Consider the following 18572-nt stretch of genomic DNA (forward strand, 5'->3'; position numbering starts at 1 on the left):
TTAGAATAAATCTTTCCAGGAAAAAAAACTTTGCTTACTATAGGTGTTAGTTTTTCTGCTTTTAAAAGAATATCATATTTTTTGTTTTTTATAAAGTATCGTGACATCACAGCTTCCCAGGATTATCATAATGGGTGAAAATTTTTCCCTAAGAGTTTGAAGTCAATTCCGATTGATGTGAAAGTGCTTATATGCCAGTGATTCATGAAACTATTCAACCTCAAAAGCCATTTTTAGATAAATCATCCAGGGCAAATACAATGCCTGAATTCAGGTCATGCCAACTGAGGAAAAGTGACTGATTTTTTAAAAATATATTTAGTCATTGTCTGTTTTAATTATGCAATTTATTTTTAATTTGCAAGCTGACATGTAATGAAGCCCATTTTCAAATTCAATTTTTCATACTGGCCAAGGCACTTTAGTTTTAAACATTGGGCTGGGTATATTTATAACTATTTAGTAAGTCTGCAGTGAAAATTATTGTTCTTTCTGTTTCTTCTTATAATACTCTAAGAAGAGCTACAAAGGTGAATCCCCGAAAAGTAATGTATATGTGATATTGGTGTAGACAGGAAGAATGACAAAAGGCTAGAAAAAGGCAACACTGCACAAAACACCCCTTCTTTCAGATCTTTATGTTGTTTTTAAGAGTCTGACATTCAAAAATATGGTTACAGTATGAAGACAAAAAATTAATTACTGTAGGGTGAAATGAATTAGCTTTAATAGACATAGCTGTTTGGGAATTGTGCAGGTCACATACATGATCAAACTTTTCCTCCTTCAAACTCTTCAAGCTGGACACAGGGAAACCATAGAATAGAAAGCCATCACTAAGAAATAAGCATTCAATTAAAAAAAAAAACAACACATTTATCTGAGACTTAGAATGAGCTTCTCTATTTCGTGAACATGCTTTATTATTTCAGCATTTATATTTATCTCTTAGCTAGGATAGACTGAGAAGCTTAATTGAAAACATTCATCCTCAATTTTTCAAACTAACTTCAAGGACCAATACCACATAGATGACTGATTTCACGGTAGTGAAGATAAAGATGATAAATCTTGTTATTAAAATTTTCACAATCACACAGCATTTGTCTTTCCACAAAATACTCTGTTAAACCCTCCCAAGCCAATCTATATGTATATATATTTTTACTGCATAGTGCAGGTGGTTATAATTACTAATACAAATTTTAATAAAGATCTTCCTTTCAGGTTACCTGCTATTCTAGAAGTTATAGAAATCTCAGTTTTAATTTAATAAAATTTTACTCTAAGGGTAAATGACATGTAAGATATAATAGGAAGCTATTCAATCTCTTCCCCCACCAAAAAGTCTACACTGTAGACAATATAAACTATATTTAACCAGTTAAATAGCTTAAAGTATGTATTTGCTTGAAATTTATTGAATGCTGTTTAAAATATTTAGCTATTAAATGAAGACTTGTATATTCTCTTTCAAAAATGACATTTAAAAGGATCATTTGTTACGACACCGTATCAATGCAGTTGAAAAATCTTTGAGTGCCCTCTGTTTGTAGGCTCTGTGCAAGTATAAATATAATTTGGCCTTTAAGTCCAGTGAAAAGACAAATACATAAATGGCCTCTAGAGTGTTAAGGAGGATTGGGTGCTATTCGAGGGTTAGAGAAGGCATAGAAGAATTAGTTATATCTCCCTATCTGGTTGTTTAGAAAAAAAGAAAGAAGAATGTCATGACAGAATATGTATGCTTTGCCCTTTTTTAAGCCATTGGTCTAAATAATAAAATGGGTCAAGCAATATAAGATAAGGCCATTTTCAGGAATTTGTCCTGAAATTCACTATGTGGATAAACATTGCTAAATTAATTATAGTGTAATCCATGCCTGTCATGGGGACAGCCAGATGAATAGCTAGGCTGTATTAGAGTCTGCTCATTTACCATATAAAAGTTCAATTTCAAAACTATTGTTTCTTTATCACAGGCTTTCTATTTTATGCTTTAAATCGTGTTTTGCTGCATTTTCTATGGTTCTTTAAATGTGTATGTAGCTTAGGACTTCCGGTGGCAGCTTAAAAAGTTTAAATGAATGGTTTCTTCAGTAATTCATGTTATCCCTGCCAGTCAGACCTTTTTACAACACCACTTATCTTCTTTGAAGTAGGGGGGAAATCTCCCTGATTTTAAATAGTGTCTCTTAGGTCAGCAATATGTTTGCTGCCCCCGAAAGTGAATCATAAAAATTTTATCATCATTATTCAATTAAAAAATTAACTGGAAAGTTATGTACTTAAACATTAACGTCAGAAATTATGACTCCAATGAAGAGGAGAGGTAATCATTATAAAACCTGATTGTGTGTGTGTGTGTGTGTGTGTGTGTCTGTGTGTGTGTGTATGCACAGGCGTGCATGCATATAGGCACGTGTAGGACTCTACCAGGCAGTGTGCTTTACATGTGTCAGATTCCTTGCTTCTCTAAAGCACTCTGTGGGGTAGGTGCAATTATTATCCTCGTTTTGAGAGGGACCACGATGGCAACATAGGAGGCTCCTGAACTTCTCTCCTCTCATGGATATACTGAATGTACAGCTATGTACACAGAGCTGAGAGAAATCCAGAAACTAGCTGAGTGACTCCTCGACATCAGGGAACTGAAAAAATACCCACATCAAAATGGATAGAAATGGCTGAGACATGCTTTCCCCATAAATTCCATGCCTGGCACAGTGTCATACAATTAGGAGTGAACCCCTAACTCCCACCTTCTCCTTGAGGAGTGAAAGGTTTGAAACACACATCTAGTGCCCCAGCTTTTAAGGCTCCCACTCAAGGGATGAGTTCCCCAAACACTTAGCTCTGAAAGCCAAAGGCGCTTACGTCCACAAGACCAGCAGAACTACAGCAAAGAATCTGTTCTTAACAGGCACTTGAGCACTAACCACGGCTATCAGTAGGGCTCAGCACAGAGGGGGCAGGCAAAAAGACCATCTCTCTCTTTTCTTGGAAAGGATTTTGTTACATACATTACACGCTGCTGCCTGATCATCTAGCTTCTCATTTGCATACATCTAGGGGCTGGCTGTGATCTTCCATGTCGCCAGGGGGAGCCAGTGGTCACTTCCTCTGCTGCTGCGGCTTGTTCCCTCCAATGCACTCTAACTATAAAACCAGGTCACCACCATTTTTCTTGAAGTAGCTCATTTACATATCCTAGTGTCCCAGCTTTTATGACAGCCATCTAAGGAGTGTGACCCTCAGATCACCTGGCTCTGATAGCAAATGGGGCTTAATTCACAAGTCCTACATGACTACAAAAAAACAGAGTGGTTTTTAATTATTTACTTATCTTTTTAAATTTCAGCCTCATTGAGGTATAACTGACATGTAAAATTGTGAGATATTTAAAGTGTATATTGTGGTGATTTGATATATGTATATATGAGAAAGGATTCTCATCTAGTTAATTAACACATTCATCACCTCATTTTTTACTGATTCATTCATTCATTTTAGTGAAAACAAAGTTCAATTTTTTTCAGCAGATTTCAGTTCTACAATACATTATTGTCATCTATAGTCACCATGTTTTATATTAGACCCTCAAACCTTATTCATCTTATAGCTGAAAGTTTGGACCCTTTTAGCAACCTCTTTCCCTCAGTACCTCTCTGTCCCTGACTAACAACTTTTCCATTCTCTGTCTCTGTGAGTCTGACTTTTTTTTTTAAGATACCACATATAAATGATACCATGCAGTATTTGTCTTCTTTTGTCTTATTTCACTCAGCATAATACCATCGAGGTACATCCATGTTGTTGCAAATGGCAGTATTTTCTTCTTTCTCATTGCTGAATAAGGTTCCACTGTGTGTGTGTGTGTGTGTGTGTGTGTGTGTGTGTGTGTGTGTGATAAATACATACACATTGCATCTTCTTTATCCATTCATTCATTGATGGACACTTAGGTTGTTTCCATATCTTGGGTATTATGAATAATGATGCCATGAACATGGGAGTGCAGATGTCTCTTCGAGATCTTCTCATTTTTTATGGATATATATGCAGTAGTGGGAATTCTGGGTCATATGGTAATCTATTTTTAATTTTTGAAGAAACCTCCATACTGTTTTCCATATTGGCTGCACCAGATTATATTTCCACTCACACTGCACAAGTATACTCTTTTCTCCATATCCTCACCAATACTTGCTATCTCTTGCCTTTTTAATTATAGACATCATAGGAGGTAATATCTCATTTAGTTTTAATTTGCATATCTCTAATGACTGGTGATGTTGAACACTTTTTCACATATCCGTTTGTATATTCTCTTTGGAAAAATGTTTGTTAATATCATTTTCCCATTTTATAATGGGGTTATTTGTTTTTTGGTTATTGAGTTATATAAATTTCTTTTATATTTTGGATGTTAACCCCTTTTGGATACGTGGTTTGCAAATATTCTCTCCATTTCATAGGTTGCCCTTTTGTTTTGTTGATGATCTCCTTTGCTGTGCAGAAACATTTTAGTATTATGTAATCTCTCTTACTTACTTTTTGCTTTTGTTGCCTTTGCTTTTGGTGTCAAATCCAAAAAATCATTTCCAAGGCCAATGTTAAGTAGCTTACCCCTTTTATTTTCTTCTAGAAGTTTTAAGGTTTCAGTTCTTGAATGTGCGTTCAAGTCTTTAATCCATTTTGAGCTGATCTTTGTGCATGCTGTAAGATAGGAGTCCGATTTCGTTCTTTCACATGTAGTTGTCCAGTTTTCTGAACACAATTTATTGAAGAGATTATCCTTTCCCCATTGCATTTTCTTGGCTCTTTTGTTGTAAATTAATTGACTATATATTCGTGGGTTTATTTCTAGGCTCTTTATTCTATTCCACTGCTCTATGTGTTTGTTTTTATGACAGTCCTTACTGTCTTGATTAATATAGCTTCATAATGTAGTTTGAAATTAGAAAGTGTGATGCCAGCTTTGTTTTTCTTTCTCAAGATTGCTTTTGGCTATTTGGAGTGTTTTGTGATTTCATACAAATTTAGGATTGTTTATTCTATTTCTGTGAAAAATATCATTGGCTTTCTGATAGGGGCTCTATTTAACCTGTAGATTGCTTTGGGGAGTATGATCATTTTAATAATATTAATTCTTTGAATCCATGAACACAAAATATCTTTCAATTTATTTGTGTCTTCAAAAGAAGCCACTTTTAAATGTGACAAGGAGCGCCCCACCTCCATACTGTGGTTACACACTCATACTCAGCACAGGAGAAGCAGACAAAAACTGCTCATCTCCCAGTTTTTCCCTGAGAGAGGCTTAACTGCATGATTTCCAAGCTGCCGCCTGAGAATCTGGCTTCTAATTACCCTGTATCTGGGTGCTGACTTCAGTCATCCCCCTTGGGACACTAACAGGTCTTCACACACCCTCAAATACTGGGAGCCACTAAGAACAAAGACTGCAGCTTGGACAGTCACAAAGGATTGAGAGACAACCCAAAGCTTGATCAACAAGGTATATCTCCTACAAGAGACCAGTCTGTTAACAACAGGAGAGGTGACTGTCTTACCTTATGTTCAGAAACCAACAGAGAGAGTCATGGAAAATGAAGAAATAGAGGAGTATGTTCCAAACAAAAGAAAGAGATAAATCTGTAGAAACAGATCTTAATGAAAGATAAGTGATTTACCCAATAGAGAGTTCATGCAAACAAGCCAAAGAAAGCAGAGGTATCTATATTTATATCAAACAAAATAGACTTTAAGCCAAAGATGGCAACAAGGGACAAAGAAGGCCATTATATAATGATAAAGGGGACAATTCATCAAGATTATATAACAATTATAAATATTTATACACCAAATGTCAGAGTACCTAAATATATAAAGCAAATATTAACAAGATCTGGAGGGAGATATAGACAGCAATGCAGTAATCATAGGCAGTTCAATACCCCATTTTCAATAATAGTTTGAGAGAAAATAAGGAAACAGTGGACTTAAACCACACAATAGATCTAACAGGCATACACAGAACATTTATTCCAGCAGTGGCAGAATATACATTCTTCACAATGCCCCTGGAGCATTTTCAGGGATAGATCATATGTTAGGCCACAAAACAATTATTAATAAATTTAAGAGGATTGAAATCACATTAAGCATCTTTTGCCACCACCAGTCATGTAAAACTAGAAATCAATTATGAAAAGAAAATGGAAAAATTCACAGATATGTAAAGATTAAATGACATATTCCTTAACAATCAATGGATCAAAAAGAAATGAAAAGAAGAATAAAAAAAATCTTGACACAAAAAAAAGTGGAAACATCACATACGAAACTTATGAGATACAGCAGAAGCAGTTGTAAGAGGGAAGCTGGTAGAGATAAATGCCTACCTTAAGAAAAGGGAAAGACCTTAGATAAGCAACCTAAATTTACCCCTCAAAGAACTAAAATAAGAACAAACTAAATCCATCAGTAGAAGGAAGGAAATAATAAAGATCAGAGCAGAAACAAATGAAATAGGGAGTAAAAAGGTAATGGAGAAGATCAATGAAACTAAGTGTTGGTTTTTGAAAAGATAACAAAATTGCCAAACCTGAAAAGGTGGTCAGCATCACTAATCATCAGGCAAATGCAAATCAAAACCGCAATGAGATATACCTCCACCCTGTTAGGATGTCTGTTATCAAAATAAAAAATAAGAGTTAAATGCTGGCAAGGATGTGAAAAATGAGATCCTTGTGCATCACGGGTGAGAATGTCAATTGGTGTAGCCACTAGAGAAAAGAGTATAAAGGTTCCTCAATAAATTAAAAATAGAACTATCATATGGTCCAACATTCCCACTTCTGTGTATATATCCAAAGGAAAGGAAATCATTATTTGAAGAGATACCTCTGCTCCCAGATTCATGACAGCGTTATTCACAACAGCCAAAGTATGAAAACAACCTGAGTGCCTGTGGACGAATGAATGGATAAAGGAAATGTTTTATACACACTCCCCCCCCCCCCCCCCCAGATAACAGGACGCGCCTCCACCTCAGCATATGAACCTTTTCTGGCCACTGCAGAGCATCTGCTTCTCCTTGGCCTTTACCCTGTGTTGCACTTGCCATCCTGGACTCCCTGTCCTGTGTCCTTGGCGGGTGCCCTCCAAGAACCAGGAGGCAGTTCTCACTCAATGGGCAGTACTAACTGGGATGCCCTCCGGAGTTAGCAGCAAGGTCACTGCCAACAATGTTTATCCAACTGGAACTTTCCTCCTTTCTGTGGCCCCCAACACTCAGTACTTACCCAGGATAAGATATATATGTATAGTAGAATATTATTTAGCCTTAAAAAGAGGAAAATTCTGCCATTTGGGGCAACATGGATAAACCTGGAAAGGCATTATGCTAAGTGAAAAAAGTCAGACAGAAAAAAAAAAAATACTGCCTGGTTTTACTTATATATACAGTCCCCCAAAACATAATTGAACGTAACAGTAGAATGGATGTTAGCATTGGCCGGGGGTGGGGGAAATCGGGAGTGTCTGGTAAAAGGATACAAACTTTAGGTTTTAAGATGAATAATTTATGAGGATATAATGTATAACATGGTGACACAGTTGACAAAACTATATTGTATAATTGAAATTTGCTAAGGGAGCAGAACTTTTGTGTTCTCACAGAAAAGGAATGTCAGTCAAATGTGTGACGTGATGGATGTGGTAATTAAATCGATAGTGGGGATCCTTTCACAATGTATATGTACATCAAATCATCACATTGTACATTTTAAATATATTCCAATTTTGTCTGTCAATTATACCTCAATGAAGTTGGAAAAAAAATCCTCATTTTATAGATGAGAAAACTGATGTGTAGAAAGATAATTTTCCCAGAGTCACGCAACTAGGCCTTGACATACTTGGGAATCAAAGCATGCCTTTTTGTGCCAAAGCTTGCACATCTAACAACTGTGCTATTCCTAGCCAGATGGTCCAGTGGAGAGAGTAAATGGCCTTTCCAGCAATAAGCCATGGTGAACTACTCTGTTAGTTTCCTGTCATATAAAGTATGAGAATTCCACCCGATGAGGTCAAAAGGCCTATCCTAATTCAACAATTTTGACTATTACTCTTTTAAAGATAGTTCCACAAAATTATAACTTTTCTGACCTTCCCCTAACCTGCCAGCCTACATTTGCTGATTCACACATTGGAAACCAGTTGAAAATTTCCCATGACAGTCTGATCAATTTAGGAAATGTCTCTCCTTTCATTGTTTATATCACATTTGGTGAGGATATAAATTACGTTTGATATAGATTATAGCTATTGTATGTTTCTGAAACATAATCTATTTAAACAAAAAAATTAACTCCGAAGTAGGAATGCATTTGTTTTTGAGACCATATGTCCTTTAAAAGCAGTTGCTAAGACTGATTGGACTGTTTCTCTTTGCAGTGCTTTGCACTGAAACGATGCTCAATAAATGTTTGTTGAAAAAAATTAACACGAAAGGTGTTTTTAAGCACAGTTTGCATAAAGGTCTATGACTGAATGTGGATTCATATTGTAAGTACTGTAAATAATCTATGGTGTTTCATCTTTTAAGCTCTGTTTCTCATAATTTTTTGTTTGTTAATCTCAGAATTACCTTAGTTTGATTTGTAAAAAGTCAGTGAAGGTTGCCTTGACTGTAATCCCTGATTCGGGACTTACATTTTAGGAACACACACACACATAAATGTCTGAAATCCCATTTTCTTTAATCGTCTGCTGCAGTACCCACTAGACTCATTGCAGGTTTAGAAGTCATTAAGTGGGAGAAATCATGCCTTTCTTAGGGATTAAATAGTCCTAATGCTACTGGTTTGTAAAATGCTCAGGAAATGAAATTCTAGGGAATTGCATTGATTGTATAGTAGGAAACCCATTTTGGAGGCATACTGGGGACAGACATTTATTATGCAGTTTTGTGGAGTCTGTGAGTGATACGCCTGAAAGGATGCTTTGAGACCACAAGAAGTGAGTCACTTCCTTAAAGTGCCGGTTATTTAGCAGCAGAGAAAAGCCTGGAAGAAATTAAACATCTTTATTCCCAGCTCACTTATCTTCTCAGTGTCCTGCATTCATAGGTTAATTCATTTACTCATTTTCTCATTTATTAAAAAACTATTTGCTATGCATGCACCATATTCTGAGCACTTTGGTGGATGCCGGAGACACGTTAGTGAACTTAACAAAAAGGGCTTCTGCCCCTGTAGAGTTCACAGTCCTTTCACTTTTCTTTAGTGAACGAGTACCATTAAATTACTGAATTTAGTTTGGAAATACATGTTTCCGTGATAAAAGAGGTTTAGTTGAAAATTAAGAAATTATTTCCTTCTGTATTCCCATAAATTCTTGATGTCATTGATTAATGGGAATTTGTAGAGCAAGTTCATTTTTCTCCTACTGTCTTTTTTTAAGATTGGTTAATTATACAGCGATCCTTATGAAGTTTCTGAAAATTTAGTGGTGGGGCCAGAGAAGCATCTTAGAAAAATGGGCATGGGGTTACAGAGGGGTTATACATATTTGTAAGTTTTCCTACAAAGCGCAAAATCCTGAGTTAACGGTGTTGAGATACGGAGGGTCAGCCATCAGTCTCCAACTGAAGGTTTTTTCCTTTCAATACCAAATGTTGGGGATTGTGTGGGAATTTTTTTAAGAACGCTGTTTCTTATTTAAATCTCAGTAATGTTGTAAGCAATTTTTAATGTTTACTTAATTTTTTATTGGAGTATAGTTGATTTACAATATTGTGTTTCTGGTGTACAGCAGAGTGATTCAGTTTTATATATATATATACACACACATATACATATACATACATGTACATATACCTACATACATATTCTTTTCCAATGGTTTATTACAGGATATTGAATATAGTTCCTTGTTCTATACAAACACAAACGAACTTATTTACGAAACAGACACAGACTCACAGACATAGAAAACAAACTTATGGTTACCAAAGGGGAAGGGGATGGGGGAGTGATAAATTAGGAGTTTGGGATTAGCAAATACAAACTACTATATATAAAATAGACAAACAATAAGGCCTTACTGTAAGCAGTTTTTAAAAAGCCAACCACGTATGCCCATGACCAATTATTTCACTACCTCCTGACTCTTCCTTCTCTACCAAGACTGGATATTTCGTTTCCTGCTTGTCTGTAATAGATATATCTAATAAATTCTCTCTCTTAAGAATGTTTAAATTATAACTGCTCTTCCTAAATATATTTGATTTTTAAAGTAATAGTAAAAGTTAAGCCACCCCCACCCCCAAATTCTAAACTATGGAATTTCAGATTCTGATAATTTTAGTATTGAATAGGTTTGAAGGGCAGGATAACCTTCAGATCACATCACCCATGAATAAAGTTGGTCTCTGTATGCAATGTGTCTCTAAGTGGTGTATACCACTTTGGACAACTTCGTTTCATTGCACTGTGTAATAAGTATATAAGTTGCTCTTCGCATTTTTAATATTGATTGTGTGTGGGGTTTAGTAGTTATTTAATAGACAAACAAAAATATGTGGCTATTTGGCATCATTTTCATCAGGATTTTGACATTTGAAAATATAAATACTCTGAATTTACTACATTGCATGATTTTAAAAAGAAAACATTAACCTCTGTATTATTCTATTATAACTGCAGTTATGTTGGTTTTGGTAAATTGTTATTTATTGGATAATCAGGAAACACTTTGCACATTAACTGGCCTTTGTTTAGCTAAAGGCAGTGATTTTCTAATTTAAACAGATCAGGAGAAGATGAATTACTTAATCCTTTTGGGTTCCTCTCCTCTTTCTGGGTTGTATGTTACATTTCCAGGGGCTTTCTTCTTTCTGCGTTAACATCTGTCCAATTTAATCCTGATTTATACAACCCCTAACAACAGGGAAAATATATGGCAAATATGAAAATTGCTCAGAGCAAGGCGAAAATAATTAAAGGTGTTCATTACTAATAAAATCAAAAGGAATTAAGTTTAGTTTTAGCTCAGAAAATTGAATGCTGAAAGTAGATTAATAGTACTATTCCATTAAGGGGTGTATGTGTATGTGTGTATGTGAGAGGGGTTGTTCATGGTTTCCCCATCTATTACAGACTGTGAAGACAGACTATTGCTAGAGCAAATTAAGTTAATCATCAAGAAGTATTCTAATCTTTGGCGGTTTTGAGGACTTCTTTAATTTCTAAGTTCTGCTGAATATCACCTTATGTGAGAATAATCTGGAGGTAAAACAGGGTAGAGAATGAGCAACCAATAAAGAGAAAGGGAAAGTTCATAGACAGTCCTAACCTGTAGGTTTCACTAGAATTTGTAGCTAACAGAGATACTAATGCGTTGAAATCTCAGTCCACTGAGATTATAAATCTACTGAGATCATATATAAGCCAGGGAAGCTGAGAGCCACCAAGGCACGTGTATATCAAGATATTTTGCATTTAAGCTGGTAAACACACTCCTTAATCACTATCTGGTTTTGCACACATGCTATAAAATAGGCATGATTATTTACTGGCTTACATTTTTATTACCCTAGTGCGTTATTTTGCACAGCTGGCTTGAAATTTTCATTTTTATCTGTGCTCTGATTGGTTACCCATACATACAACTTTTAAAATATTCACCTACTCTCTCTTCTCCCATCTTTTCTTCTTTATCCTCATCCATCCTCCAGTCACCTGTTCCGTGGTTGCCAAGTTCGAATATAGCAATAGAGTGTGCAGCTGCTACAATTGCTAGAAGTGGCTTAGGCAGTCGGTTGATGAACAATGACCCGTCAGGGACCATAGTTAGTGGAAGGGGGAGGGGAGACAGGTATCAGGTTTCCTGATGGAGGGGAAATGTATCTGAATGGTAGTAATCGCTGTGAATCGAGCTCAGTCTTTCAGCACCAGCCACTCATACCTACACAGTCTCCTCCCTTATCTTAGAACTGGCCCAGCAGTTAAATAGCTGTAAAGCCCTGTCTCCCTGTCTCATTTTCCCTGAGTTCCAACAGCAATAGTAGCAACAGCAGCTGTAGAAGCGGCAGCCAGAGATAGGCAGGGCTGTTGCTTGCAGCCGCCGCGCAGATTCCCTCCTCCTCGACAGACACACACACACACACACACACACACACACACACACACACACCCCACAGAGATTTTCAATATCAACGCGTCTTGATATGAATCAAGGACTCAAAGAGATGAGAGAAGAGCATTAGTCATGGACAACAGGTATTTCGTCTCGGATAAATTCCTTTCGATGCTTATTGGTATGGATAATCAAATCATCATTCGTGATACCTAGCTTGAGTGGGAGACTGGAGGTGGCCGCAGTAGAGGAGGGGGAAGTGGGAGGAGTGAAGGGTGGGGAAGGGGACTGCCAAAGATGACTTTCAGGCTCCGGAAACCCACATCTTTCAGCCTCCGCTGTTTTTGAGTTGCAAATTGTCAGGAACTGGTGGACTGCAGGCAGCCCGCCGTTGTTGACTGGAAGTCAATTTCCATCTCTGAGACACTAGTTCGAATGGGCTGTGTGTTCTGGGAGGGGGTGGAAGTAGAGAGGAGGAGATGCTGGGAGCAGAGTTCTTGAAGCTCCACTCCTCTGGGGAAGCCGAGCTGTGAGGGAGCCTTCTTACAGAGCGGAGCGTGTGAATCGGAAAGGATCCTGAGAGCTGGCTAGTCCCAATTCCTCTCCGGAAAAGCAGTCGCTCCGGCTTCAGAGATGTGCCCAGCCTTCGCCTGCATCACGCTGCAGTAAGTTAAACTCGACACGGTTGGCAATGTGAGTGGCTTCTGGGTATGTGATGCGGGGGAAGGGAGGCTGACAAGAAATGGCGAGGAAAGTTAGGAAAGCAGAGCTTTGAATTCTCCATGAGGTATTCAGTCGGTTTGTCCCCCGACCCTTGTCCTAGCTATGCTGTAGTCAGGTTGCTCTCAGTTATGTACACACGGATACAGCTTGTTGGTTAGGTACGCAAAAAGTGCCCTTTTCACTGTGATTTTTGGCAACAAAACTGGTAAATGCGTTCTAGATTTAATGACCAGAATGGGATCCTGAAAGTTACTAATGGATAGCAGCTTGCCTTTTCAACAGAAAATTTGTGAAGAATCAGGCTTAGATTTTCTAGTGCCCAGTTAATTGTTACAAGTTTTATTCCAGACTTATCCCTAACCTGTAAAATAAAGAATTAAACAAAACAAAAGTCTTTGATTGACTTTAGTAAAGAAATTAAAATGTGAAGTGGGTCTCTAGATAACTGCTAGGCAACAGCCTAGAGGACACTGATGATACGATAAACATTCGAATACTCTCTAGTGGGTGGGACCGTGCAGGATTCCCCCAATTTCTTACTACTGCAATAATCCCCTCCAATTGCTAAACGGTGCCTTCCTTGTGATATGTGATTTCAAAGTGGTTTTTTCATATAAATGGCTTTATACTTGGAACCAAGCAGAGTTGTGTCCACTGGCAAAAAAAAAAAAAAAAAAAAAAGAGGCTTGAAAAACTTTCAAAGAACGACTTCTGAGTACTTAAGTTGCAGATAACCAACTTTTAAAAGGAGGTAAAAACAGGTCAGCAAGGGCCAGCCCATTGAAAAGCAAATGGACCAAGTGAATGTGCATGCAGGCAGAATACTAAAGCTCTTTTTAAGAAGGGAAACCAGAAATAATGAATCTAAAAGGTTGGGGTATTTCTAGCCAGGTCCTTTTTTATAAATGACTAGATTTTTATGATGGAGGGAAAAAAAAAAAGGGAATCTCAAGCAGAAAGTTCACACAAAAATACTAGACTTAGCTACAGGATCCTTGAAAAAATTACTGTATTAGCTGTAGTTTTCTCCAAGAAGTATTAGTGGAAAAACAGAGCTTATCTAAAAGAGAATCCAGGATTTTAAGCTGAACACTTTTATATGCTGCCATAAATTCCATAGGATAAAGGGGTATGTCAGCTTATGAAATAACTACTGTGAAATGTGAAAGTAATTCTGAAATTCTCCATCATTTGAAAAGAGGAAACTAAAGGTCCATCTTCTCCAATTATTTCAGTTTTAAATTGTGTTACTCTTTCTCTTATCCACCTAATCTTTATAATTTTATTTAAAGTAAAACATACTCTGAAGGTAATTTGAACTACTTTGCCTACTCACCTCGGGAATCTCTAGATATAATATTTGTGTTCTTATTGAAATACCCAATTTGTTAGAGATAACCAATTCTGCACATACATAATTGCTTGGTGCAAAAACTCTGCATATGACTTTGTAAATCACTGACTCAGATATAATTCAAGGGATATATTTATTATGATAGTGCATGCATAATGGTGGTTAAAAATTTTAGACAGTGAAAGAAAAGAAAAGAAAAAAAAATGAAAAGGTAACATCTATGAATATGTTTGGACAGAGTTTGCAAGCAGTTCTCTGAGACACTAGAACAAATCATTACCCAGACCTAAAGAGAATTTAGCTGAAGAGAAGAAAAATCAAGCTGAGACCCTGGTTGCAATCGATAAGAATGTAGATTGAGTAAGAATCTGTCAGAATTTCTTTACAGATGAAACTTAGGTAGGAGGCATTGAGTTTGGGGAATACCTTTGCTTTGCATTTTGGTTGTCCTTCTGGTAAACAAACCTCATATGCTATCTGAGGAGAAGATTTTCAATACTATGTTTGAAATAAAGCAGTTGTCTTAAGATTTCAGCCATTGGTGAGGTTTGCTGGAGTGACATCTGAACTGGAAAAGTATCCTATGACTCATGCTTTCCCTTGTACACTTGAAAGAAGGAAGAGTTGTGGCCAGACAAGCCAGACAAAGATCAGCTGGTCCCTCAACCTAATTCTGCCTGCTAGTAATGACTGTGAGCTTGATACATAGGCTTCAAATGACATTTTAAGAATATCCTTTCCTGGACACTTCTCTTCCTGGCCAACCTCAGGAATAGAATTGTACTTATGTATGCATGAGATTGTTGAGCACTAGTCTCTTTAAGAGTAATACCTTTAGCTTAGGAGCAACCATCTGGCAGAAGCTCTAGACAAGCTATTGAAGGAGCCTCTTCCTCCTGGCCCTCTCCTGTCTATGGCTTTTCCTTTCTCTTGTAAAACACCAACACAAAATCAGACCTCAAGTAAGAATCCCATGCACTTGTTCACCTTTAGGTATTCACTGTGAAATAGGTTCAGCTCCTTGATAGCTCCTTGGGTTATCTGCACGTATGACTTTCTCATCGCACAGTGCGTGAGTAGTTCCTAGTTACTGGGAGTGCACCAATGGCAGGCCCTGTGTTAAGCACCCTGTTTCTTTGTTGTTTAATCGAAATGTATTTGATTTACTGTATTATGTTAGCTTCAGGTGTACAACATAGCGATTCAGTATTTTTATGATTATACTGCATTTCAAATCATAAAATATTGGCTCTATTTCCTGTGCTGTATATTACCTTTTTTGCATCTTATTTATTTTATATCTAGTAGTTTATACCTCTTAATCCCCTTCCCCTATCGTGCCCCTCCCTAGGTTAAGCACTTTGAATGTCTCCTTATTTATGGAATAAAAGCTGTAGGAGGGAGATGACATTCTCTGCCATCTGTAAGAAACTCAATCCCAGAGGGTGTGAGCTAATTGCCTAAAGCAACGTATTTAGCAAATAGTGGACTAGGATTAGTCTCCAGGAGAGATTTTCTCTAACTCTTAATCGCTTTGCTAGTTTGCCTTATTAAATTGGTACTCTGTCATGGATCATGTGAAATGAGCTTACTGTTGTGCAGGTGAGTGGGCTGAGACTGCTTGAGAAACCATGTTAGTCAGGGGAGATCTCCAGCTCCACTGATACCCAAGATTGGATCTACCTAAACTGGAACCTAAATCAACTGCAGAGCCAAACTTGGCATACTTTACAATTCCAGTATCAGTGTTGTGCTCTGGCTTCATGAACTGTGGAAATGAAGCTGGGGACATCTTTGCCAGGAGGAAAGATGATGGAGTTAAGGGGATCAGGTGGTGGGAGGCTGGTACGAGAACTTGTCTAGATTCTTTGTTCTGAGAGATCCTGTGAAATGAACTCTCTGGGCTGTGTGTGAGGTAGGGATCTTTAAAATCACAAATAAAGCAGAGGCTCAAAATGCATCCTTAAGTAGTTATAAGGTCTGATTACAAAACTTAGAGTAGGCTTGTCTTCAGATAATCTCCTTTATATGTGTGTGTGTGTGTGTGTGTGTGTGTGTATGTTTAAGAGTAAAAATGATGATTCAAAGGAAAGTGGGGAGAATGGCCAGATGATGACTGAAGAGGTAAAACAGTGCTTGGAAATATCACTGGTTCTTGCATAAGCACTTTCTGAAAATTAGCCAGGAAATGAAAGGCCATCTTTAACTGGTGAGGATAAAAACAAAACGGTTCATTTAGGTAAAATTTGAAGTGTTAAGGAGACTAATGTGATTACTGTCACTTACCTTCTTATCATAGAAGACAAATACTAACAAGGGATAAAAAGAAAATGTTATGGGCATAAAGCCAAACAGTATTTTAAGATTGGTCTTTCTCAGCATGCTAAATTTAAACATTCTTCTGAAATTCTTTTTTAAGTATTTTCTGAGTCAACAATTTGAAATGGAGAACTTGCCTTTTAACAGGAAGTCTATATTGCCTTGTAAGTTTGAAACACAATGTCCTTGACTCAGTTATTTTTGATTGGCAATATGCCGGTCACTACAGATACAAACCACAAAAGCTGTCATCTTCAAAATCAAAGTACAGAGGTGAATGCTGCGTAAGGAGAGTTGATGCTACTGAACTGTTGTCATGTATCTGCGTGGTGATGGAGCTTTGCAGATACATTCGCGTTGTCAGCCCTGATTCTTTTGCCCATCTCTTGTCATTTGTGACACTGCAGGTTGAGGTTAGGGATAGAGTTCGTTTCAACGGTTGATTTTTTTTTAATTTTTAATTTTTAATTTTTATTTTTTTTAATTGAAGTGTGGTCAGTTACAATGTGTCAATTTCCGGTGTACAGCACAGTGTTCCCAGTCATGCATATACACACATATATTTGTTTTCATATTCTTTCTCATTAAAGGTTATTACAAGGTATTGAATGTAGTTCCCTGTGCTATTCAGAAGGAACTTTTAAAATCTATTTTTATATATAGTGGTTAACCTTTGCAAATCTCAGACTCCCAAGGGTTGATTTTTTGAAGATGGTGCCTTGGCTCTCTTCCCCTCATAGTTTAAAAATAATGACATATTTTATTGTGTGCTTACTACATGCCAGTTGCTTGTATAAGCATCTGGCACATTTAATCTTGGAATTACCCTTCAGGGATAATCCTATTACCATCTTCATTTCCATTTTATAAAAAAAAAGAACTGAGGCAGGAGAGGATTAAGTGACCTCAGTTCGGGATGCGTGGAATTGCGCTGGGTGTGAGCCAGTCTGGCTCTCGAGCCCATGCTGTTAACCAGAAGTCTCCAGGTCTGCTTTTCACTATCCCTAGCTCGTTACAACCCTCCGCCGTGCATGCTGTTTGTCCATCTCTTCTATCTTTGCTCACGCCTGTCTCTGTCTCTGTTTTCTCTCTTGACATCCAGATTGCTCTACTCTACCCTCAACTGTGAATGCTTAAGCTGATGATGCATTTGCATCCCTTAACCTTCTACTCTAGCGTCATGACCACTGGCCCAAGCACCTTTCTCTCTGCATCCATTGAAACGTGTGCTTGACTGTAACATTGGGTATGCTACAGAGAGCTGACATAATCTTATCTACATTGAGGAAGGAAATCAGGCCTTATTTATCTCTGGGACTTCAGTGCTGAGCATAGTAGTGACTTAACACATTATTGGAGCTCAAGTACACCCTTCTTTTATGAACTGAATGCAAAGCTCTAATTCAATTCTCTAAAGAAATGAGTAGTTCCACTTTCACAGTCTTTACCCCCCAGAAGACTAGAGAATGCTCTTTCAAATATGAGTTACAAGATCTGAGCCACATAGTAAGTTTTAATAAGTTGAACTCATGATAAGTGTTAAATCACTCAAAAGACATTTACCACCTTCTCTGGTATTGCGTATTTAGAATATATAAGGTAATGTTTTGGAATAGGACAGATGGCATACTTATTTTTAGGTCACAGTATTGAAGATTTTAATGATACCTAATTTCTGATACTATTGTACCTTTAAGGGGGGAAAAACAAATATTAGAATAAATGGTTCATCAAAGATGTTTTGCTGTGTGGGACAATAAAGCTGTGAAATGGTGCTTTTTATAAACTGCTTCTTGAACTCTTACTTCTTTTGAGGAAAAATCCTGAGGAGATTTTGGTTCAGTCATAGCTGACAAATGACTGAGTCATATGTGTGAGCAGGCATTAGAAACTTGATTACCACTAGAGAAAAATAAAGAAATGGATCATGGCAGGAAAATCAATCCCCGTTCCCCCTCCCCCAAAGAAGCATGTTCAGTTTATGGGATAATTTGCTTTTTACTTATTAACAATTCTGTAAGTTTCTCAC

The 18572-nt window shown here is 37.2% G+C and overlaps 1 protein-coding gene across 1 annotated transcript in view; it reads left to right on the top strand.

The window, feature by feature from the left end:
* Positions 1-11855: 11855 nt before the first annotated feature.
* Positions 11856-18572, top strand: part of DGKB (diacylglycerol kinase beta) — a 588496-nt gene continuing 581779 nt past the window's right edge. The window contains exon 1 of the mRNA XM_032483924.1: positions 11856-12290. The gene's annotated coding sequence lies outside the window, so the exon portion shown is untranslated. The remainder of the gene's footprint in view (positions 12291-18572) is intronic.

This window comes from Camelus ferus, chromosome 7 (genome assembly GCF_009834535.1).
Source record: "Camelus ferus isolate YT-003-E chromosome 7, BCGSAC_Cfer_1.0, whole genome shotgun sequence".
Lineage (NCBI taxonomy): Eukaryota > Metazoa > Chordata > Mammalia > Artiodactyla > Camelidae > Camelus > Camelus ferus.